We start from the raw sequence: 27,259 nt of genomic DNA, 5'->3' as shown, positions 1-27,259 counted from the left end.
TCGTTCTCTTCTGCTTCCTTCGGATTGGAATGTTGGGGTCTTGCTGGTGTGGAGTCTCTAGAATCTGGCGGTGTCATATTTGTTTTTCTGTTGCTGACTGTGTTTTTGTATTGTCTCTTTCCCATCTCTTCTTCTAGTGGGTGCAGAAAGAGCCCCTTACTGGTCTGGGGACCAGAGTTCCCTTTTGATGGGTGCTACCAAGTCCAATAATCTGTTGGTTCTTCTATACCTTGTCCAAATGGTGGTCTGTGGGTGGAGAAGAAGAACAGGAATCTGGGGCGCTTAGCCTCCTACCTGGTCCCCTGGACCCTATGCTGGGTCCTGTTGTACCTGATCCGGAACAGCTACTCCCCTGGTCTCCCTGGCTCCTCTATTTTCCTGGTATTGTTGGTGGGAGAGAAGATCTGGAGTCTGGGTTGCTTGGCTCCCGCCGGGATTGGGAGCTCTGGGTAGTTCCCAGGTGATCTGCAGGCACTGGAACACAGGCTGGGAAGCTGGCCTGTTTACCTGATGCTGCCGGAGGGACAGCTACTTCCCCGTACTCCCAGCCTCCTCTCGTTTCCTGGACTCTTTGGTTGGAGAGAAGATCTGGAGTCTGGGGTGCTTGGCTCCTGCCGGAATTGGGAGCTCTGTGCAGTTCCCAGGCTATCTGCAGGCTCTGGAACACAGGCCAGGAAGCCGGCCTGTTTACCTGATGCTGCCGGAGGGACAGCTACTTCCCTGTACTCCCAGCCTCCTCTCGTTTCCTGGTCTCGTTGGTGGAAGAGAAGATCTGGAGTCTGGGGTGCTTGGCTCCCGCCGGGATTGGGAGCTCTGTGCAGTTCCCAGGCGATCTGCAGGCTCTGGAACACAGGCCGGGAAGCCGGCCTGTTTACCTGATGCTGCCGGAGGGATAGCTACATCCCTGTACTCCCCTTTAAATTACTTTTTATTTAAATAAAAATCAATCTTATTTTACACACCAATCCCATTTCCCACTCCGTCCCATTCTCCTATTTCCCCCAGCATCTCCCATTCAACCACCATCCACACCACTGGGAGGGTTAGGCGTACCTTGTGGTATGATCAAAGTCTGTAATAACATGTGGGTCAGAATTGTGGCATTCCATACTGTATCTTGGCTGAGAGAGAATCCCTCTATATGCAGTGGCCTACACAATCCCGTTCATGCTCTGGTTTTCACCCCTTTGCTCATCATGTACTACCCAAGGACCCCATAGATTGCCAAGGCCTCCTCAATGACACTTAAATTTAGGGGGTCTGGATCATTCCCATACTGGCTTCTCAGTGATCAGTCTGTGGTCCAAAAATCCCCCCTTGTTCAGGTAAGCTGTCTCTGTGGACTTCAATATCCCAATCTCGACCCTTTTACTCATCACTTCTCCCTCTCAGGAACTGGGTTCCAGAAATTCAATTCAGTGTTTAGCTGTGCATGTTTCGCTCTGCTTCCATCAGCCACTGGATAAAGGCTCTAGGATGGTATGTAAGATAGTCGTCAAACTCATTATTAGGGAAGGGCATTTAAGGTAGCCTCTCCACTATTTCTTAGTTTTCCAGTTGGCATAAATCTTGTAGATTTCTGAAAATCTTATTAGTGTCAGAACTCTCCTAAAACTTATATTGACTCCCTGTTTTATGGTATCTCTCATTCTGTTCTCCTCTATTCTTCCCTCAACTCAAATTTCCTGTTCCCCCATGTCCTCCATTCCCCTCATATTCTGCCCCTCACTTTTTCCCAGCTACCTCTCCCGTCCCCCCATGCTTCCAATCTGCTCAGGAGATCCTATCCTATTCCCCTTCTCTGTCTTACCATGCATATCTCTCTTAGGGTCTTCCCTGTTTCCCAGACTCTCTGGCAGTGGGATTGTAGGCTGATGTTATCCTGATCCATTTCTAAAATCCAAATATTAGTGAGTACATGCCATGTTTGTATTTTTGTGATTGGGTGCCATCACTAAAGATGGCTTCTTCTAGTGCAATCCATATGCCTGCATATTTCAAGATTTCATTATGGTTTTTTTCCACTCAATAGTACTACATTGTGTAATGTACCCCTTTTCTCTATCCAATAATCAGTTGAGGAGCATCTCTGTTGCTTCCAGGTTCTGGATGCTACAAATAATGCTGCTATGAACATAGAGGATCACATGTCCTTTTTGTATGAATGTGCATCTTTAGGTAAATATGTAAGAGTGGAATTCCTGGGTCTTGTGTTAGACTAATTCCCATTCTCCTGAGGAATCTCTAAACTGATTTCTATAGTGACTGCACAGGGTGGGACTCCCATCAGCAGTGGAGGACTGTTCCACATTCCCCACATCCTCTGCAGCATAAACTGTCACTGGTGTTTTTGATTCTAGCCATTCTGACAGGAGTAAGATAATATCTCACAGTTGTTTTGATTTGGATTTCCCTAATGGATAAGGATGTTGAGCACTTTCTTAAGTATCTATGAGCCGTTTTAGACTCCTCTATTGAGAATTCTCTATTTAATTCAGTCCCCCACTTTTTAATTGGATCCTTTGGTGTTTTGAAGACTTGCTTCTTGAGTTCTTTGTAAATTTTGGAGATCAGCCCTTTGTCAGATATAGGGTTACTGAACATCTTTTCCCATTCTGTGGGCTGCCTTTTTGTCTTGTTGACTGTGTCCTTTGCCTTAAAGAAGCTTCTCAGTTTCAGGAGGTCCCATTTATTAATTGTGGATTTCAGTGTCTGTGATACTGGTGTTATGTTCAGGAACCTGTGTACTTCACCAATTCATTCAAGGGTACCTCCCACTTTCTCTTCTAACAGGTTCAGTGTGGCTGGATGTATTTTGACGTCTTTGATCCATTTGTACTTAAGTTTTGTGCATGGCTATAGACATGGATCCATGTGCAGTCTTCTATATGCCAGCATCCAATTATGCTAGAACCACTTGTGGAAGACGCTTTGTTTTTTCCATTGTATAATTTCAGCTTCTTTGTCAAAAACCACATGTTTACACCTGTATGGGTTAATATCAGTGTGTTCAAGTTGATAGAATTGTGTACCTGTCTATCTTTGTGACAATATAAAACTGTATTCAGGACTGTAGCTCTATAATAGAGCTTGAAGTCAGGGAAGGTGATGCCAATGCACATTCTTTGTTGAAAAGGGTTGTTTTGGCTACTCTGTGTCTTTTGTTTTTCCGTCTAAAGTTGAGAAATGTTCTTTATAGGTCAGTGAAAAATTGTGTTGAGATTTTTAATGGGGATTGCTTTGAATCTGTAGATTGCTTTTGGCAAGATTAACATTTTTCTCTTGATCCTACCTATCCAAGAGCATGGGAGATCTTCCCATTTTCTAGTATATTCTTTACATTCTTTCTTTAAAAACTCAAAGTTCATGTGATACAGGTCTTTCACTTGTTTGGTTCACATTACACCAAGGCATTTTGTGTTGTGCGTGGCAATTGTAAAGAGTGATATTTCTCAGATTTCTTTCTCAGACCTTTTATCATCTCTATACAGAAGGACTACTGATTTCTTTGTTTATCTTGTATCCTGTCACTTTGCTCAAGGTGTTTATCAGTTGTAGGAGTTCCCTGGTAGAGTATTTTGGGTAGTGAAAGTTTGACTTCTTTTCCAATTTGTATCCCCTTGTTGTCTTATTGCTCTAGCTAGAACTTCAAGGACTGTAGTATTTAGTCTTCCTCCCTGCCACCTGGGTCCTGTTGCTTCTTGCAACCCCCAAATAACACACAAGCCACTATATTAATTATCAAGCTGTTGGCCATTGGCTCAGTTTCTTATCAGCTAGCTCTGACTTGATTATTAACCCATAATTACTAATATATGTTTTATAAGGACTTTTCTTTATGAGGACACACTCCTGCTCCTTCCATTCCTCCTGGGAGATCACATGATGACAGCTCTTCTCACTACAATTCCCATTATCCTTCTAGACTCCTACTCCCACCTATCTTGTATCGCTATTGTCCAACACTGCTTAATGCAAACCAATCAGACACATATTTACAGAATGACATCTCCCAACAAAGGACAATATTGAAGAATTATATAGAGAGGGAACAGCCTTCTCTTGTTTCTGATTTTAGAGGAATCTCATTGAGTTTCTCTCCATCTAGTTTGATGTTGACTGTTGGTTTGCTGTATATACCTTTTATTATGTTCAGATAAGTTCCTGTTATCCCTGATGTCTCCAAGACCTTTATCTTGAAGTGGTGTTGCATTTTGTCATAGGCATTTTCAGCATCTAGTGAGATGATGTTGTGATTTTTCTTTCTTAGCTAGTTTATATGGTGGATTAAATTGAAGGAATTTTGTATGTTGAACCATCCCTGCATCACTGGGAAGAATCTTACTTGATCATGGTACATGATTTATCTGATGTGTTCTTGGATACGATTTGCTACTGTATTATTGAGTATTTTTTGTCAATGTTTATGAGGGATATTGTTCTGAAAATCTCTTTCTTGGTTGTGTCTTTGTGTGACTTCAGTATCAAGGTAATTGAAGCATCATAAAAACAGCTTGGCAATTCCCATTCTGCTTCTGTTACATGGACTACTTTATACTTTGAGAAGAAATTATATTAACACTTTTTTGAATTTCAGGAAGAATTCTGCACTGAGGCCATTTGACTCTGGGATATTTTTGGTAGGAAGACTTTTGATGACTTCTATTTCATTAGGGGTTATAGGTCTTTTAAATTACTTATCTGTTCTTCATTTAATTTTAGTAAGTTATATCTATCCAGAAAATTGTTCATTTCATTTAAATATTCAAATTTTGTGGAGTACCGGTTATCAAAGTATGACCTAATAATTCCCTGGATTTCCTCACTGTCTGTTGTGATGTCCCCCTTTTTATTTCTGATTTTTTAATTTATGTTGCACACTCTGCCATTTTGTTAAGTTTAGATAAAGCTTTGTCTATCACGTTGATTTTCTCGAAGAGCTAAGTCTTTGTTACATAGATTCTTTGTGTTGTTTTCCAAGTTTCTATTTTATTGATTTCAGCCCTCAATTTGATCATTTCCTGGTGTCTCCTCCTCCTAGCTGAGTTTGCTTCTTTTTGTTCTAGAGCTTTCAGTTTTGCTGTTAATTCTCTAGTGTAACTATTCTATGTACTATGTACTATGAACTTTCCTCTTTGCACTGTTTTCAAAGTATCCCATAAGTTTGGGTATGTTGTGCCTTCATTCCCATTGAATTCTGAAAAGATTCTAATTTTTTAAATTACTTCTTTGACCCAGGAATAATGCAATTGTGAATTATTTAATTTCCATGAGTTTGTAGGTTTTCTGTGATTGTGTTGCTGTTGAATTCTAACTTTAAAGCATAGTGGTCTCATAAGATACATGGTGTTATTTCAAGTTTTTCATTATTTGTTATTATTTATTTTTAAATAGCTTGTTTTACTTGTCGGTCTGGGCTGGAGGGAGAGCAATGGGCAAATTAATACCTTTAATATTAAGGGATATTAATGACCATTGATTGCTCATTCTTGTTTGTTTGGGAATTGTTGGTGGTGGTGGAATTGTAGGTGGATTTCCACCCCTTTTTCCTTTTGGCTGTTGGTCAAGTGGGATTATCTATTGCCTGTGTTTTTCTGAGATTTACTGGGCATAGTGGTCTGGGATGGCATCCGTGGTCTCTTAGTGTTGGTAAAATATCTGTCTAGGACCTACTGGCTTTCAGAGTTTCGATGGAGAAGTCAGATATAATTCTGATAGGTTTGCCTTCATATGTTACTTGACATTTTCCTTAGATGTTCTTAATTTTCTTTCTTTTTTTCTGTATGTTTGTGGTCTTGATCACTATGCAGCAAGGACACTTTTTTTGTTGTCCACTCTACTTGGGGTTCAGTAAGCTTCTTGCACTTTCATTGGTTGGGAAATTTTCTTCTATGATTATCTTGAATATGTTTTCTGCACCTATGAGGTGGGTTTCTTCACCTTCTTCTATACCAATTATTCTTAGGTTTGATCTTTTAATGGCCTCATATTTCCTATATATTTTATTTTAGGAATTTGTTGGACTTAAGATTTTCTTTGGTCAATGAATCTATTTCTCCGATTGAATCTTCCACACCTGACAGTCTCTCTTCTAACTCCTGTATTCTGTTGGTTATGCTTGCATATCTGTAGTACCTGACCATTCGCCCAGCTTTTCTAGTTCCAGCATTCCCTCAGACTGTGTTTTTTTATTGTTTGTATCCTTGCACTGTTTGAATTTTTTCTTGCAATTTTTGTTTTGTCTTTTCCTCCATTCTTGCATTTTTTGGTTTGTTTTTTTCTTCCATTTCTTTAAGGGATTTTCTCATACTTTCTTTGAGGACTTCTATCATTTTCATGAAATTGTTTTTAAGGTATTTTTCTTTTGCTTCATTTGCATTAGGATATTCAGGTCTTGCTGGTCTAGAGTCTCAAGACTCTGGTGGTTTCGTATTGCTTTTTCTGTAGCTGAGTGTGTTTTTATATTGTCTCTTTCCCATCCATTCTCCCAGTAGGTGCAGAAGGAGTCTCTTCCTCTCATGGTGGGTATGGGACCAGGGTTCCCTTCCTGTGGGTGCAAGCAGGTCTAATACTCTGTTGCCTCTCCTATTCCAGTGGATGGAGAGGGTCCTAGTCCCAGGGCCTTGGCTGTCTCTGGGTGGCCTGGACCCTGTGGGGATAAGATCCGTAGTGCACAGTCACCAGGTCTCATCTTGGTCTGCAAGGGAACAGGAAGGCAGGCAGAAAAAGGCCCAGGTTTACTTAGTCCTGTGGGCAGAGAAAGGGACTATAATGCTGGCAGTCTACCTGGGTTGGCTCCTGCTTTGATGCAAACCACAGTAGTCCAGAAAATATGTTTACATAGTTTTTTTTAACCAAGATTAAGAAGAAGCAGAAAGTGTTACTTCACCTAAATTTTAAATTCTTTGCAATGATCTCAATTTAAGTTTTTACATTTTGGTTTTGTATGTTGAAAATTTGTATCTGTTCATGTTTAGTCTTCACACTGAATATAGTGAGTACTTAAATGTATATATCACTTTATTTCCCACATTACCATAACTTATGAACTCCTCTCAAATTAATATATATACATATATGTATATATGTATATATATAATATATATGTGTATATGTTATATATATATGAATGCATGTTTATGAATAGAAAATATGTAATTATTCAATCACATATCTACAGTATCTTGGTCCAAATAACTATTGTTTGATTGGGTACATAAAATATTTTATTGTCCATCTAATTTAAAATATGTGTAGTGAACAACTTGAAATAAAATCATGTCTACAAAATAATGTGCCGTGCCAATTATTTGTGTAGTATTCAAAGTGTTCATAAATATTTTTAGCTAACATTGTTTTGAAAATTTGTTAAATCGTAAACTTATACCAATATCCATTGCTTCTTAGGTGGTATTCAACACCAATACAATATGATCTCCATTATAATAACCTACTTTATGAAGATTAAATGCTTTTGCAATTCAAACATGGTAAAATTGGCTTAAAGCAAAATCAAACAGTAGTTTGCTGGTTTAGGATTTGAATAGTGGAATGAGAAATCTCTCTTATATTGCTATTGTGCCCTGGTCAGCTAAGAAGTAATTGCTTTTTATAAGGCAAATTTGCTTTTACTTTTCTAAGGTAATGAAATGAACCTGAAACATTTCCTTTGAAATCAAAGTCACTATCCTTGAAATGTCACCAGACAAATTCCATCATATCGTTTCAGCAAACACGTAATGAGAAAGTTAGGCCACGTATTGATTGACAGAATTCTATTAGAAAGTATTCTTAGACATTCATCTATAATTATCCTTGTTGTATATCAATAGTGATTGGCAAAAGAGAAAACAAAATCATGTGTATTTTATGGAAGAAAAACTCTCACTCAAAACCTTATTTATGTTTTAAGATACATGATCCTGCATAATATTTACTAAAATCTTTTGCAGCAGATATACATGTAAATGCTACATGTGTACAAATATTTAAATATCTCTAGTTGTTTATGTAAACATAACAATAACACAATCTTCAAAGTAAACTCAATGTGTTTGTTCCTCTTGATTATATTCTAAGTTTGTTTGAAAGCAGTCACAATAAGCATGGCATTCACCTTAACTATCTCTGTGTTCTGAGACAGAATATGTGTGATAGTTCCACAGAGGTGTTCTGTGTTACAGGATTTCTGATGTATTTTTTATTCCAAGCAAGATAAAGTGCTATTTCTAGAGCAAGTATCAGATACAGATGGAACATTTTAGATATGGGCTGTACTTAAATACTTGTGTGAATAAGTCTCCAAGTAAGATCTATTTATTTGTATCATATATTTATTTTAATAATTCTTCTAATTTAATTTTGAAAAGGTTGTTTTAATTTGGAAATCTTTCTAGAACATGATTGTGAAGCACCTTCATTGCCAGAGAATAAAACCAATATTAAGAAGTAAACAGAAAGTTTCTCATAGAAACTTTTAGAGATGCACATGACCTTAATAATAATACATCTATAGAATATAGCAATAGTTTTGGCTAGAATGGCAACACAAAAGCCAATGATTGTGAACAAAGAAATTCCTTTTCAGCCAGCATCAAATGATGAGTACAGGTATTCTTGACATCACTTTAGCGTATCCATTAATCAATATCTTACCAAACTGAGTATATTCTTGGGGCATCAGGTTACTGTCTTTCTTCAGGCTTTGCCTGGATGCAGGATTTATTTGACATTTAGAAAATTCTGCTTTACGTTTTAATTCATGTCTCAAGTTACAAATTATTACTTATATTTTCACATGCTTCAAAAGCATGCATATCTTTTCTTGCAATTCTCCTACTAGTTAAGTGTACAATCACATGATCATTTGCTGTATAACTTTATATCACTAATTATACTTGAATTTTTAAATATATGGCTCAGTGACACAAATAATGCACACATATAAACTCTAGAACACTTAGGAGAATTGATCTTTACAAAATTTACACCTAATTATCTCTTTATAATATCCATTTATTCTCCAAATATTATGGCTGCTTTGAATAAGAAGTTATGTAAATGAAATTACTATAGAAAAGATTACAGCAAAAGGATACACCATGATACAAATTCCATGGCAAAGCAATGAAGTCAAACTAATATTCATTGAATCTGAATATTTACCAATATGTTAATTTAAAATGTTAGCTGTTTATTTTTCTAGGTGAGTTTTCTAAATAATTCCATAATATTTTTGTTATTTTACATGTTTTTATTTATTTTTCCTTTTTTAAAAATTTTAATTAAAAAGGCAAAAAATTTATACGATCTGAAGAGAAAGCAAAGTATAGGAGAGGGGAACACTCCTCCACTGCTGGTGGGAGTGCCAACTCGTACACCCACTTTGGAAAGCAGTATGGAGATTCCTCAGGAAAATGGGAAGCAATCTACCACAAGACCCAGCAATTCCACTCTTAGGCATATATCCAAAGAAGGCAATTTCATACAACAAGGTCATCTGCTCCACTATATTCATAGCAGCATTATTTGTAATAGCCAGAAACTGGAAGCAACCTAGATGCCCCTCAACTGAACAGTGGATAGAGAAAATGTGGTACATTTACACAATGGAGTATTACTCAGAAAAAAACAATGGAATCTTGAAATTCGCAGGTAAATGGATAGCACTGGAAGAAACCATGCTGACTGAGGTAACTCAGTCACTGACAGAGAGTCTGGGAAACAGGAAAGAACCTAAAAGATAGGCATATATGCATAGTACCCAAGAGAAGAGGATTGAGACAAGATCCTCTGAATGGATGGGGAACACGGCGAGGGGTGGGGGGGAGTGGGACCTGGGAAGAAGAGAGGGGCTGAAGAGGAAGAGAGTTGGTCATGGGGGAACAGGAAGTTGAGTGGGTGGGGGTAGAATAGGGGGAAGAGGGAATCATAGGATAGAAGACAGATCAGGCACCATTGTGACCTCTAGTGATCTAAACGGATGACACCAATTGGCAAGCTAAGCAATAGTGTAGAGACCACCTCGAATGCCTATGCCTGATAATGAACTTGATGTCTATAACCATCCTGGAGCCTTCATCTAGTGACTGATGGAAGCAGAGGCAAACACCCACAGTTAAATACTGAACAGAACCCAAGGAACCCAGCGACACAGAGAGAGAGTAGCAAAAAGCAAATTGGCAAAGAATGGGCTGGCAAAACCAGCAGAGACAGCTGATCTTAACAGGGGAGAGCTCTTGGACCCCAGAGTGACAATGGGGAGGTCAGCATGGGACCAATCCAGACCCCCTGTGAGAGTCAATGAGGAGGCCTGGGCTACCTATGGGGTCCTGAGCAGTGGATCAGTGTTTATCCCTCGAATACTAACAGACATCGTGTGTCCATAACACAAAGAGGGTTGCTCTTTCTGCCTGGACTCTTACGGAAGTGCCTGGACCCTACCCTGAATGAAATGACAGACTCTAGATATCCCCTATGCAGAAGGAATTGGCAATAGGGTGGGAGGGTGGGGGGATGGGGGAGTGCGGGAGGAGGGGAGGTAGAGGGAACTGGGATTGACATGTAAAACAAGCTATTTAAAATTAAAAAAATAAAAATAAACAAAGATAAAAAATTTAATTAAAAAGAAGCTTCATTTATATTGAGAGCAAATTGCCCCGCCATCTGCCTGGGCATTGCCACATTTGCAGTCCCAACATAATACATAAGACAGTGTATTAATTATGAAGCTGTTGGCTGTTTGCTTTGTTTCTTACTGGCTATCTCTGACTTCAATATTTACTCCATAATTTTTAATCTAAGTATTTCTCTTACTGGAGAAAGGGTCCAGACATCTTAACCCTATGGCAGCTACATCGTGACACCCTGTGTTTCTCCTTCCCAGAGTAGTCCTCAACTCCTAGTCCAACTTATCTTGCTTCCCTCTTGGCCAACAGTGCTTTATTCAACAACCAAAAAGAGACAGATTTCAGAGTGACATCTCCCATCATAGTTACATGTCAATCCCAGTTCCCACTCCCTCCCTTCTTCCCCTGCGCCCCCCACTGACACCCTATTCTATCCCATTTTTGACACCCCAGGGAGGGTGAAGCCTTCTCTGGGGTATTTTAAAGTCTATCATATCATTTCGAAAAGGGCCTAGACCCTCTTCTGTGAGTCTAGGCTGAGAGAGTATTCCTCTATATGGACTACTAAAGTCCACTTGTGTAGTAGAGATAAATACTGATCTACTACCAGAGGACCCATAGATTGCCCAGACTTCCAAACTGACATCCTCATTCAGGGGGTCTGAACAGTCCTATGCTGGTTTCCCATCTATTATTCTGTGGTTCATGAGCAACACCTTGTGCAGGTTAGCAGTTTCTGTGGGTTCTTCCGCCCTGGTCTTGATCCATTTCTCATCATTCCTTCCTCACTGAAACTGGATTCCAGAATTTACCTCAGTATTTAGCTGTGGGTGTCTGCTTCTGCTTACATCAGCTACAGAATGAAGGCTCTAGGATGGAATATAAATTAGTCATCAATCTCATTACCAGAGGAGAGCATTTGAAGTAGCTTCTTGACTATTGTTTAGCTTGTTTGTTGGGGTCAAACTTGCAGATTTCTGGACATTTCCCTAGTGGCAAATTTCTCTTTAAACCTATAATGGATCCCTCTATTATCTTATTTCCTTTCTTGCTCTCCTCTATTCTTTCCCTCTTAGCTCTTCCTGCTCTGTCATGTCCTCCTCTCCCCTCCTCTTCTCCACTTCTCTTTCTTCTAAATCCCTCTCCCCCTCCTCCCCATGCTCCCAATTAGCTCAGGAGACTGTGTCCATTTCCCCTTCTCCAGGGGAAGACATATATGTCTATTAGGGTCCTCCTTGTTTCCTAGCTTCACTGATGGTATGGATTGTACTCCTTTGCTCTATGTCTAAAATCCACATATGAGTAAGTACCTAATTTTTGTCTTTTGTGACTGGGTTACCTCACTCAGGATGGTTTCTTCTAGTTCCATTCATTTTTCCTGTAAATTCCAAGATTCCATTGTGGCTTTTTTTTATTGTTTGCTTGTTTCTGATGAGTAGTACTTCATTGTTTAAATGTACAACATTTCCTCCATCCATTCTTCTCATGAGGGTCATCTAGGTTACTTCCTGGTTCTGGCTATTACAAATAATGCTGCTATAAACATGGTTGAACAGATGTCTGTGTTGTATAAATGCACATCTTTTGGGTCTATGCCTAAGTGTAGAAATGCTGAATCTTGTGGTAGATTGATATCTATTTCCTAAGAAACCACTATACTGATTTCCAAAGTGGCTGCAAGAGTTTGCACTTCCACCAGGAATGCAGTAGTGTTCCCCTTTCTCCACATGCTCTCCAGTATAAATGCTCATAGCTCTTTTTGATTTTAGCCCTTCTGACAGGAATAAGATGGTATCTCAGAGTTGTTTTGATTTGCATTTCCCTGATGGCCAGGGATGTTGAATACTTCCTTTTTTATGTCTTAACTTAATTTCTAAATTATTTTTTATTATTTACTGCATTTTTTGAAATTAGAAACTAACTTGCTTCACATGTCAATCCCAGATCCCTCTTCCTCCCCTCCTCCGGCACTCCTCCACCAGCACCCCCAGCCTCCCATCCTATCCCCTCTTCCCCATAGGCTATATTCAATGTCTGTATTTTCATTCAGGGCAGTGTCTAGCCCCCCAAGAGTCCAGGTTGAGACAGCATCCCTCATTGTGGTATGGACACACAAAGTCCATTTGTATGCCAGGGATTAATACTGATCCACTGCCCAGGGCCCGATACATTGTCCAGGCCTGTTCACTGACATCCACATTCAGGGGTCTGGATCAGTCCCATGTTGCCTTCCCAGCTGTCAGTCTATATGTCTTTCAGGTACTTAAGATTCTTCTACTGAGAATTAATCTGTATACTTCTGTACCCCACTTGTTAATTGGATTATTAGATATTTTTGTGACTAGCTGTCTGTGCTCTGTGTATAGTATGGAAATCAGCTCTCTGTCAGATGGGGGGTTGGTGAGTACCTTTTCCCATTCTGTGGACTGCCATTTTTGTCTTGTTGACTGTGTCCTTTGCCTTACAGAAATTTCTCAGTTTCAGGAGATCTCATTTATTAATTGTCAGTCTCAAGGTCTGGGCTATTAGTGTTATGTTTAGGAAGCAGTCTGCTGTACCAATTTATTTGAAGCTTCCACCTACTTTCTCTTTTAAGAGTTCCAGTGTGGCTGTATTTATATTGCAGTCTTTGATCCATTTAGACTTAAGCTTTGTGCATGGTGATAGATATGAATCTATCTGCAGTCATCTACATGCCAATATCCAGTTATGCCAACACCATTTGTTGAAGATGCTTTGATTTTTCCATTGTATAATTTTATCTTCTTTGTCAAAAACCAGGTGTTCATATGTGTGGGTAGCAGGGGAAATCACTTCCATTCGTCTACTATTCTATTTTTGTGCCAATACTAAGCTGTTTACAGGACTATAGCTCTTTAATAGAGCTTGAAGTCAAGGACAGTATTGCCTCCAGAGATTTCTTTGTAGTACATGGTGATTTTGGCTATCCAGGGTCTTTTGTATTTCTATATAATGTTGAGAATTGCTTTGTAATTGTCTGAGAAGAATTGTCCTGGGATTTTGATGGGGATTGCATTGCATATGTAGATTGCTTTTGGCAAGATTGCCATTTTTACTTCCTTGATCCTACCTATACAAGAGCATGGGAGATCTTTCCATTTACTGGTATCTTCTTTAATTTATTTCTTTAAAGACTCAAAGTGCTTATGATATAGGTCTTTCACTTGTATGTTTATCATTACCCTAAGGTATGTTATGATGTTTTTTGGCAATTGTAAAGGTTGATGTTTCTCTGATTTTTTTTAGTTAATCTTGTATACTGTCACTTTTATGAAGGTGTTTATCAGCTGTAGGAGTTCCCTGGCAGTGTTTTTCTGGTCACTTATGTAAACTATTATATTATCGGCAAATAGTGAAAAACTGACTTCTTCTTTTCCCATTTGTATCCCCTTGATGTCCATTTGTTGTCTTAGTGCTCTAGGTAGAACTTCAAGTCCAATACTGAAGAGGTATGGGGAGAGTAGACAGCCTTGTCTTGTTTCTGATTTTGGAGGAATCACCTTGAGTTTCTCTCCATTTAGTTTGATGCTGGCTGTTGGTTTGCTGTATATAGCCTTTGTTATATTTAGGTATGTTCATGTTATCCCTGATCTCTCCAAGACCTTTATCATTCAGGGGTTTTAGATTTTGTAATAGTAACTGTCTTACCTCACCTATACAAAGACGCAGGCTAACAGAATGAATACCAAGAGAGAATCCATCCTTCTACTACATAAAAGAAACACACCTGACCTTCAAAGCTAGAGGTTACCTCAGAGTTAAGGTTGGAACAAGACTGTCCAATCAAATGGAACCAATAAACAAGAGGGCATAGTAATCCTATTATCTAACAAATTTGACTTTAAACTAAAATCAATCAAAAGAGATGAAGGAATTCATTTCATATTCATTATAAGAGATATCCATCAAGATGAAGTGTCAACTCTGAAAATTTATGCCCCAATTACAAAGGTATCCACATTTATAAAAGAAAAATTCTAAAATTCATATCACACACAAAACCTCACACACTTATACTGGGGTGTTTCAACACTCCACTGTCATCATTAGTCATCACCACCGGATAGAAACTTAACAAAGGAACTATCAGAAGTTGTGACCCAATTGGGTTTAAAAGACATACATAGAACATTCCATCCAAATGCAAAAGGATATGTCTTCCTCTCAGAAGCAAATATTTTCATTTTATTTCATGTGGATGAATTATATATGTGTGTGCCAGAAGCATGGAGTGGCTGGAAGATGATGTTTGAGCCCCTAAACCTAAGTTAAATATACTTGTGGGGCATCATGTGAGGGATAGGAATTGAACTCAGATATTCTACAATAAAAACTGGTATTGTTAGCTGCTTAGCAGCCTCTCCAGTACCTATTTTTTTCAGTGATTTACCTATTTTATTGGACTGAATTATTAACTTCAAATGCATTCTTACAGACTGACAGTTTATGAGGAATCTTTATGAATAGCCTGTAAATGAACACAAATTAAGTATTACATGAACTGTATGTGAAATCTACAGAAATCTTAAAGGAAAGCTGTTTTAATAAATATCTAATATTGATAAATATATATATTATTTGAATTAGAATGTAGTAATCAAATTTAATTCCAATAATAAATGGAAAAATCTACTGTTCATGTACTTTCCTTTGTTTATATGAAATTTCCATGAAAATATACTATGAATTACATTAAACTGAATAACCTAGAAATTTGACATTTATTTTCATTTGGAATTTCACACATAGCAAAGTGTCACATAATAGACTTAAAATTATTTCATATGCTTTCTTTCAGAAATGAACTGGACTGCTGTTTCTAGCCAGCACTGAGTTACTTTTTCAGTTCAATTGCATCATTTAGCTGCATTATTCATATTAACAAAATGAAAACTCACACAGCATGTTGAATACTTTATTCCAAAGGTCATTTTCTGCTGTGTAAAAGTGTTTCTTTGTATGTTCAAGCAAATTGTGCCTCCATTTTATTCCCAAATGAGATTAGTCAGTAACGCTGTCAAATGTGTTGATCTTATTTTTACCTAAACAAGCTGATATTTAAAACACAAAGGTGGTGAGACCACCTGCAAGCATGAAAGCAAACTGAAAATCAGTTGTAGTTCTGATTGGAATGCCCAATCCATTGCACCAGGCTTTCAGTTTATAAGAGGCTTTGTGATGATCAATTAACCACTATGAAGGCCCCCTGACATACCCAGGGTTGCATTGACTGAAGAAGGAAATAAATCATTAGCATAAAGTATATTATTGAGAGAAGAAACAGACTCCTAAGTCCTGAGAAAATACTTTCTTTCATCTTCATAGGATATCTTGCATGATGAATGTAACTTAAAAATCATAGTTATATCACATTATATTCTTCTATATTTCTGGATGTAAAATATATATTGTTATAGGAACTAAATATATATACTAAATCTAAACTTAGATGATATTCATGCAGTATTTAATACTTTTATTTTGATAATTTTCTAAAAATGGGCATTTTTCAATTAGAAATAGAAAAATAATAGTTCAGAAAGACTCATTGAAACTTCACTTAAAATGCATTGTAGAGAACTGCCTACACACAGACCACACACACCACACTCCATCCACACACTAAGGTATAGATATAGTTATAGATTTCAAGAATAGAATTACTGATATTTTTAAAGTTTGTAGTCATTTTATCATAAATACCTATTTGCAGTAAAACAAAGGAAATAGAGTGAGTAGCAAATATTTGTAACATTTTAAAAGGAATGACTATGATCTTCTGAAAGCATGATGACTTTTTAAATGTTATTTTATTACAATGATTTGAAACAACTCCAAAGAAACAGATTAACTGTTATTCCAGAGCTAAAGATGATTTCTGTAGCTATGTCAACAACAAGCTATTATTTAAATGTAATCAGATATGATTAAATTACTGTGTCAATTGATATGATGATAATGCAGTATAAAATACAGATGCTCCTCAGTTTAAGGAAGAGCTATGTATATCATGAGATGAAAGCATCATAAGTCAAAAATTCCTTTCATTCACATAACCTTTCATTGTATATTAGCAACACAGTAACTACAGAGAACAACGAGAGCCCCAACTTACTGCCACTTCCTGATATAAGAGATTATCATACTATCTACCATGATTCAGGAAATACGACATTTAAAAAAACAGAATCTAATGAGTGCATATTGATTTCATTTTAGTGTAAGACTAAAATACCTCCAAATCATTCTGAATCCTAAAGTTATATATATATATATGTATATTCACACATAATCTCTGTCTCTATATATAGAGATATAGATATCACAAAGATTGAAGTATAATTGGTATGAAATATTAAAGAGTAATCAAGCATTAATTTCTAGTTATTAATTTTACCAAGAGCCATTTAGTTTTGTTATTAAGAAAGAATATGCTGTATTTCAAACTGACTCAGAATAATTAGTTTTTTTCCATCCTTTGCTTACAATTTTTCTTTTAAAATAAAAACAAAGTATATTAACCCCCAGAAACAGCTGACCAGACAAAGGTTAACTCTTGAATCCCAGGCATCAGCCTGGGAATCCAGCATGGGACTGATCAAGACCCCCTGAATCTGGGTGTCAGTGAGGAGGCCTAAGGAATCTATTGAGCCTTGGGCAGCAGATCAGTACCCATCCCAAGTATACACATGGACTTTGGACTCCCATAGAACAATGTGAGGTGCACTCTCACCCTGAACACTTGGGGAAGGGTCTTGGCCCTGCCCCATATGAAATGACAGACTATGGACACCCCCATGGAGGGCCTCACCCTCCCTGGGGGAATGAGGGGATAACGGGGGGGCTTCGGGGGAGGGCACGGGAGGAGGGGAGGAAATGGGAGAGGGACCTGGAACTGACTTGTGAAGCAACCTTGTTTCTTATCTAAATTTAAACTGGAAAATAAAATATAAAAAATATTTTAAATGAACTTTTGGAAACAGTTTATTCTATAACAAATACTAGTTGAGATGAAACAATTTTATATCCTATATGCATATTTGTATACACATAACCAATTTTAATTATCTGAGAAAAACAACAAAAGCAAGTTTGCTGCTTCAGACGTTTGCGAACATTACAGAAGTGCCTGGGGGGAGAATACTCAGTTTTAGCAATTTTAGTCATGAACAGTCCTCTATTTTCACTTCTAGGCTAGCTCAGTGTCCACATTATGTCTCTTCAAGTCCTTATGCCCCACTCAGGATTGCCATCTCACAGAGTTTTTTGAGAGTACAGTGAACACAGTTTTTCATAATCATAAAGAAGAAGATGGGAAGATGACCAAAATATTTACTAAATATATCATTGCTTAAAGTCAAGAACATCTTTTTTCATCTACTACACACTATACAATGGGGTTGCAAATGGGTTTCCAGCAAGACATTCAGTTTTATAAATAACATATTTTAAAATATTTCTTCATTTGGTATGACTGTATATTGAATTCTCAGTCTGACTACTTACTCTTTTAAAAATATCAGGGCCTTATTCTATAGCTGAGAGTAACACTGAATTCATTAGCTTCTTGCTGCGGGTGGACTCTCAGTGTCTCTACGCAAATATGCTTCTATAATGGCTAAAATTACATTTTTCATTTTATATAATTTTAAATTATTATCCATAAACATTGATGGGATACAAATACCATGTGAGGGACAATGCTACTTATAGTAAAATTTAGTTATATTTCTTGAATGGGAAGGCAGAGATCAGCATATCATTGGGACTTGCTGAATAACAAGTCCATCTGAGTCTACTGTGAAACTTCTAGATCAATACAAAACCTGTCTAAAAGAAACAAATAAACAAATCCTATATTACAATCATTGGGCAGAGATCATCAAATTCTGGAAAACCCAGTAACAACAGATTCTTTTATAACACAGCTCATGCAACCTAGGAACATCCAAGAACTGGTCAGATGAATGCAAAGTTTGGAGGATTAGGTTATCTGCTATGTGAATGTGTCTCCTAGAAATAATAGGAAAACTACAGCCATAACACCTCAACAATATGGTGACCTAAGAAAGATTTAAACATTGAGAACATCAATAGCCATGTTAATGTTCAATTTGGAAATATTACAGTTTTCCACCAACAAGCAAAAAAACTGCAGGTAAATAACACTTGGGGGAAATATAATAAGGCTAGGCTTGGGATGACAGAAATACAGCATGAGGCAGAACAATAACAGATCAAATGGAATAGGACAAGCCTTCCATCAGACAAAACTTACATGGGAAGGATATTTTACTGCAGGAAATGGAAGGGAGTCGAGAAAGGTAAGAGAGTGTGGGAGAGAAAAGAAACAGAGGGAGAGGCAGAGAGGAGAAAGAGAGGAGAGAGAGAAGTCCTGTCTGTCCCTTCAGAGTAACAGCAGGAAATAAAAAGCAGAAGTGGGTCATTTTGCCTCTTAAAGGGACATTTTCACCTGCTTGCCTGAATCCTAAATTTCCCACCTTTGATTATTTTAGAAAGGGTTGAGTTAGGTATGCCAGGTTATGGAATGAGGGCATTGACTGCTCAAGACTACTTACAGGTGACCTGGGGGGAATCATCCAAATTTGCTGGACATATGAGAGCTGGGTGCTAACACGTCCTAGTGTAAGTGGTTGTTTCATTGTAGTCCAGGCTGTATGGGATTCTGTGGTACATCTTAGACCAGACAACATGTTGGTAGAGAAAAGGACAAGGTCAAGTTTTTGAAAAATATTTATTGTGTCCTTGTGGTTGGATAAGAAGGTTTCAGGTCCAGGAAAATGTAGGGGGCATGGGATGCTTATTGACAATACATATCTGAAGTGAACCTGACCTGTTCTAGGTAAATGCAAATAGACTTCTTGGACATTGTAAGAATCCTTTGCTTTTTATGAAAACAGAAGTTTTAGACATATTAGCATTTCCACTGTTTCTAATCTGCACTGAAATTTTCAGTGTAGAAATGGCAGTGTATTCATGCCAGAAATTATTTTGGTTGAAAGCATTACAGTCTTCCATTTATCTGGAAGACTGTGAAAGATGGTTTTAGCACAATGAAATGCAACTTTTAAGTCTATAGTTAGAAAATGTCCAAGGGGAATTTAAAATCTTGAGCTTGAAGTTATAATCACATAGTGATATAATGTGGTGTTTAGTACTCTGTAAGAATTGGATTAATAGTTTATTAGAAGTTTACTATTAATGGTAAGACTATGAACAGCAGCATGATGAGAGAGAGAAATCTGATAGCTTGTATTTGTATGCCTTTATTCACTCTCTTAAACCTTAGAACATTTTTATATCCATACATCTTAAGCTTTCACATCCTCACATAAAGTTTATACCTTAAAATACCTTCTTGAATGAAAGGTAAGAAGTTATACTGAAATCTGTTTTGTGAGTTTGTTCCTTTTAAACTGGTGAACTTACTGGCCATAAAACTGCATCAGAATTCTTGAGAAGGATCAATTTTACCTGAATTTAATGATTAAAGAAAGACAGAGAGTTCCTAGCTGGCTACCTGAACAGCCACTCCAGAGTCCTCCAAAGTTGTTGGGGGCAGAGGCTTTAAGAATTTTGCCTTCTGCTTTTATTGCAGGGACAGTCAGGATCTAATATGATCTGGTGCCCTCTTGGATACCCTAGCTTTGAGACTGTAGACAGGTCAACTCACTCCTGGGAAGACAACCAAGAGACTAGGAGCCTGAGAGAGAGCTGGTCCACTTCTGCCCACACTCAGGGCAGAGGGCAAAGGACAGACAGCAGAGGCCAGAGAATATTGGATTTGCTTACACCGACCAAAAGGTCACCTACACACCAGTTGAGGAAGGGACTCTTTCGAAACCCACTGCAAGAAGTGATGGGGAAGAGGCAATATAAGAACACACTCAGCAACAGAAAAACAAATATGACACCACCAGAGTCTAGAGATTCTATACTAGTAAGACCTGAACATGCCAATGCGAATAAAGCAGAAGAGAATGACCTTAAGGACAACTTCATGAAAATGATAGAGGACATCAATGAGGATGTAAGAAAAACCCTAAAAGAAATTGAAGAAAAAACAAACTATAAAATGCAAGAAACAAAAGAAAAACCAAACCAAAAAATCCAACATCTGCAAGAAAAGGAGGAAAACAAGAAGCAAAAATTAAAAGAAACAATTCAAACAGTGCAAGGGATAAAATCTGACATGGAGACAATTTAAAAAACACACTCTGAAGGAATGATAGAAATAGAAAACTGGGGAAATGGTCAGGTACTAAAGATGCAAGCATAACCAACAGAATAGAAGACATGTAAGAGAGAATTTAAGGTGTTGAAGAAACACTTTGAGAAATAGATTCATCAATCAAAGAAAATCTTAAGTACAACAAATCCCTAACACAAATTATCCAGGAAATATGGGATACCGTGAAAAGACCAAACCTAAGAATAATAGGTATAGAAGAGGGTAAAGAAAACCAATTCAAAGGGACAGAAAACATATTCAACAAAATAATAGAAGAAAACTTTCCCAACCTTAAGAAAGACATGCCATTGAAAGTACAAGAGGCTTACAGAACACCAAGTAGAGCAGACCACAAAAAGTGCCCTCACCAAATAATAATCAAGACCCCAAGTATAAGGAATAAAGAAAGAATACTTAGAGCAGATAAAGAAAAATGTCAAATAACATATAAAGGCAAACTTATAAGCATTACATATGACTTCTCCATGGAAACACTGAAAGCCAGAGGGTCCTGGATATATATTGTATCAACACTAAGAGACCACGGATGCCAGCACAAACTACTATACCCAGCAAAGCTTTCAATCACTATAGATGGAGAAAACAAGATATTCCATGACAAACATATCTACTAACCCAGCCCTCCAGAAAGCTCTGAAAGGAATATTCCAGTCCAAGGAAGTTAACTACAACCAGAAAAACACAGGAAATAGATAATCCCACTTTACCAACACACAAAAGAGAAAAGGAGTGGAAATCCACATAAAATTCCGCCATGAACAACCATTCCAAAATAAATGAAAATGAGCAATCAGAGGTCATTAATATCACTCAATATTAGTGGTCTTAACTCACTCATAAATGGCACAGGCTGAAAGAATGGATTCAAAGACAGAACCCATCCTTCTGCTGCATAGAAGAAACACACCTCATCCTCTAAGACAGACATTACCTCAGAGTTAAGGGTTGGGAAAGTTTTTCCAATCAAATGGTCCCAAGAAACAAGCAGTGTTAGCAATCCTAATATCTAACAAACTATACTTTAAAATGAAATCAGTCAAAAGATATGAAGGAGGTCATTTCATATTCATCACAGGAAAAGTCCGCCAATATGAATTCTGGATTCTGAACATGTATAACCCAAATATAAAGGCATCCACATTCATAAAATAAACATTACTAAAACACAAAGCACATATAAAACCTCACACACTTATAGTGGGAGACTTCAACAACCCACTGTCAAAACTAGAAAGTACTACAATACAGAAACTTAACAAAGAAGCAAAGGAACTATTAGAAGGTATGACCCAATTGGGTTAGACAGACATCTATAGAACATTCTATCCAAACACAAAAAAGAATGTACCTTCTTCTCAGTGCCACATGGAAGCTTTTCAAAAATTGACCACATACTTGGCAACATAGAAAACCTCAAGAGGTACAAAAAAATTGGAATAACTCCATGTATTTTATCAGAACACCATGCTTTAAAGTGAGAGTCAAACAACAACACAAACTGCAGGAACTCTACAAATTCATGGAAATTGAATAATGTGCTATTACATCACTCGTGGGTCAAGGAAGAAATAAAAAAGAAATTAAAGACTTCCTAAAATCCAATGAGAATGAAGACACAACATATCCAATTTATGGGACCCTTTGAAAGCAGTGCTACCGGAGAAGTTCATAGAATTAATGTCCACATGAAGAAACTGGAAAATAGTTACACTTGAGAATTAACAGCACAGTTTAAAGCTCTAGAACACAAAGAATCAAACTCACCCAAGAGGAGTAGACTCCAGGAAATAATCAAATTGAGGGCTGAAATCAATAAAGCAGAAACTAGGAAAACAGTGCAAAGAATCAATGCAACGAAGAGTTGGTTCTTTGAGAAAATCAACAAGATAGATGAACCTTTATCCAAACTCATCAAACAGCAGAATGTGAACTTGCAAATTAACAAAATCAGAAATGAAAGGAGTATATAACAACGGGCACTGAGGAAATCCAGAGAATCATCAGGTAATACTTTGAAAATCTTTACTCCACAAAATTTGAAAATTTAAAGGAAATGGATGATATCCTGGATAGATATCACCTGCCAAAATTGAATCAAGAACAGATAAGCAATTTAAATATACCTATAACACCTAAGGAAATAGAAGCAATCATCAAAAGTCTGCCAACCAAAAAAAGGCCAGGGCCAGTTGTCTTCAGTGACAAATTTTACCAGAAGTTCAAAAAACAGCTTATATGAATTCTCCTCAAAGTATTCCATGAAATAGAAGCAGAAGGGTCTTTGCCAAACACTGTTTACGATGCTTCAATAACATTGATAACCAAGCCACACAAAGACACAACTAAGAAAGAGACGTTCAGACCAATATTCCTCATGAACATTGATACAAAAATACTCAATAAAATACTGGCAAATCTGATCAAAGAACACATCAGAAAACTTGCCACACCTGCTGCTCAGCCTGTATCCAAGAATGTGGTGAGGGTGCCAGGATTAACGATACAGAGACCAGAAGGCTCTGCAAGAAGGCTCTCTTTTATTCCTACCCTTGCTGGTTATTATATACCCTGAAACCAGAGGCAACGGTGGGTGGGTCAGAAAGAGGCGGTTAGTCTTTGGAAAAGGTCAATGTCAGTTCCTGTGGGTGAGCCCATTTCAGGAACTTATTGCCCCGGGCACTGTATTGTTTTTAGTAAACATGTTTTTAGTAAACATTGTCTTACAGCTGCCTGGTCCCAGGCTGATAAGGAAGTGGGTCTCTGGCCAAGGTCTGTTGTCCTCATATTTTCTAATGAGGCACTCCTGTCTTAGGTCAAGCAGTGTCACGCTACCTTGCCCATCCTTTGGGGACCTGGTGACCCGTGTCTTAGGTGGGATGTCTCTTCCCCACAGGTTGCCCATCATCGGAGATCCTCATCCTTAAATAATCTGTAACCAGACATCATTGGTTCCGGAATTGCCATGGGCTAAGCTGAGTAATACTTGGTGACAGATCTCTTGCCTCTGGAACAAAGCACGTTTGAACTCAGCATAAATCCAGAATGCCTACTGCCACTGCCACCATTTCCAGGACCCACATTGACATAGTGCCTCTCCATTACTGTAGCCAACCCCCGATCTGGGCCATAGCATTCTACCAGCCTTCCTCTGTTACAAGGGCAACCATAAATGTGATTTACAGTTACAATCTGATGGTCAAAACAGTGATAAAGTTTACAGTCTTTCCAATATCTACTCAGGACAGCATTTAGTATGTGCACTTGCACAGATGCATTAGGTATACTCATTGATGTTACACATATAGCATGATAAAAAATATGAACAAGAGGCTTGTTGCAGTATCCACAGAGCACCAATTTGTTCCTGTGGTGATACAGTTTGTTGATTTAACATCAGTAGCCTCAGCTGAATATGTGACTTTGGCCAAAGTCTCCTTTTTTGTCGCATTGGGACAAGTTGCATTTCTCCAGAAAAATACACTAGCATAGGCACGATTCCAGAAACAGGAACCACCAAGTCTGATATTTCAAGTGACCATGTCCTGTTCAAATACTGAAAAGGGGTTTTGCTACTCATCACAGTCCATACCAATGTCCAATTGTTTTAAGTGGGTCCTTTTTCCCCAAAGGGAAAAACTGGCAAAATGAATTCTGTTGTTTCAAGGTGTGTCAAGGTTAGACTGTTAATCTTCCAGTTCTCTGTTGGCTTCAGGATAAAACTCACGGGTCTGGGAGACTGATGCAGCAGGCCTGTTAAGAAACTGGAAATCTCAAACCAACTGTTTTCTTTCTTTCTCAGGCTGTAGATTCAATTACATAAAGGGTCAGGAACACTGATTTAGGAGATCTCACTCATACTGGCTTAGGAAAGCTCCCATGGTCTCAGGTCCAGTTTTTCTCTGCTCCATGCATCTCACCAAATGTTCTGACAGCAGCTGAAGCTTTATTCTTTTCCTGCAAGAAAACATAAACATACCCTTGACCCAAATTAGGGTCTTCCCCACTGTCTAGTGCATGGATGTCTCCATTTTACCTGAGCAATAGTTGCTCAAGTTCCATCATGCCAGAATCTGTCTGAAGCAGATTGCTCACTGGCATTCACATGTAAAAAATTTTTTAAATGAGGAGTGTATTATTTGATGAATCATGTGGGGACTGGGGAAATTATTCCCCTTTTTTATTCTCTAAAGTTTGTTTGAGCTGTTGAAGCTGGACCATAACAGTAAAAGGATTTGTCTACCCTCCTTAGTTAACTATCTAGGTGAATTGGGATCACTATCTAGATTATTTTAGAAGCCCTTTAAAAAGGACATATCCATTAAGTATTTCCCAAAAACTTCTGAAAACCACTCAAAGATTGTAAATTGTACTGTGTCCCAAATGACTTTTGAATATTATTTGAAGTCTGTGAGCAGGCTTTGTCAATCTAACCAGTAGAGCAATCACTAGCTTACAAGGCCTCATTTGCATCTTAATATTTCTGTTAAGACATTAACCGACTGGCTGGATGTTCCTTTTGGCTATATCTAAAGCAATTTAGGTAGCTTTTCAACTATTTTGAAGGGATTTAAGTATCCTATTAATCATATAAGCAGTTCACACTCACGCATTCACAACCATATTTCATATATACTGGTGTGGCCACACCATACATTCACAACATACAAACATCTTTTCATTTATCCTTTTTACCTAGGTCATGATTAGTCTGTTGAAATGAAACTTCCTTAATTGAAATCTCTGTAACAGAACAACTCCAGCCAATCCTTGCACTAAAAAGTTTAAAAAGTCCTGTATGCCCCTCATCATTGCCCCATTTGAGCTGCAGTCAGGGGGTACAGCCTTACCTACTCCTTGTAACTCTGTAGATGCAAGGTGGAGGGGCCAGGCTTTTGGCCAAAAGTTTTTAGAGGTGACTCAGAAAATTGACCTTAAATACAAACAAACTTTTTCCATTTTGTATACCTTTGTCTTTTTCTTTTTCTTTACTTAATACCAGTACCTCATTAACAGTACCAATTTTTTTGATTCACCCATATATATATATATATATATCTCAAGACAGGGTTTCTCTGTTTTGTTTGGAGGCTGTCCTGGAACTCTCTCTGTAGACCAGGCTGTCCTTGAAATTAAGAGATCCACCTGCCTGTGCCTCCCGAGTGCAGGGATTAAAGGCATGTGCCACCAATGCCCAGCTATTCACCCATTTTCGATCCATCCTCCAACTGAGGATGTTCCCTCAGGCAAAAGCCTTAAGATTTACACAATCTACCCTCCAACTAAGGGCGATCTCTCAGGTCCCCCTTTCTTTCCCTACCTTTGTGTCAGGCTGAGGCCTAGAGATTTAATCTGGTACCCCTAGCTTGGTACCCCTTTTTAATACATCTTCATAGCCTTACTTAGTGGCCAGCCTTTTAGATCTCTCAGTTCCCCTTTACTTTCCTCACCTCAGTGGATGAGGCAGAAGGCTGGAGATTTTTTATTTTATTTTCTATTTTTATTTTACCTTTATTTTTCCCCTGAGGACTGGGTTTCTCTCTATCGTTTTGGAGGCTGTCCTGGAACTCACTCTATAGAATAGGATGACCTCGATCCTACCTACCTCTGCCTCCTGAGTGTTGTGATTAAAGGCATGTGCCACCAAAACCCGACTCTCTGAAGATCATGGCAAACCTCCTCCCAATCTGGGACATTTAAGCCTCCCCCTGTAATGAACCATGGGCTCACTCATTCAATCCATTTTAAAAAGGCTTCCAGGGTTTTAACCTTGATTGTAGTCCCCTGTTCTTCAAGTAACTTTTTTACTTGATACTGTAATTTAAACTTCCAGAGACTATTTACCATCATTACTTTTTATTTGCTCCCATCCATCCCTGGCAAAAGGGACAACCCTGTCCACGTACCTTGCTTTCACATCTCAGTGGGACCTCCAATTGCCGTGCCCACTGGGCAGCCTGTACCTGAGAATGGGGCCAGGGTGTTGGGATTGATGACACAGAGACCAGAAGGCTCTTCAAGAAGGCTCTCTTTTACTCCTACCCTGGCTGGTGATTATATACTCTAACACCAGAGGCAGCGGTGGGTCAGATAGAGGCAGTTAGTCTTTGGTAAAGGTCGAGGTCAGGGCATTCCTGTGGGCAAGCCCTTTTCAGGAACTTACTGCCACAGGCATTGTATTCTTTTTAGTAAACATGTTTTTAGTAAGCATTGTCTTACAGCTGCCTGGTCCCAGGCTGATGGGGAAGTGGGCCTCTGGCCAAGGCCTGTTGTCCCCACAAAAACCCATTCACCATAATAAAGTAGGCTTCATTCCAGGGATACAGGGATGATACAACAT

Source organism: Mesocricetus auratus, unplaced genomic scaffold, assembly GCF_017639785.1.
Source record: "Mesocricetus auratus isolate SY011 unplaced genomic scaffold, BCM_Maur_2.0 Super-Scaffold_100009, whole genome shotgun sequence".
NCBI classification, from domain to species: Eukaryota; Metazoa; Chordata; class Mammalia; order Rodentia; family Cricetidae; genus Mesocricetus; species Mesocricetus auratus.
The sequence above is the reverse complement of the archived record's forward strand: the minus strand, read 5'-3'. Positions refer to the sequence as shown.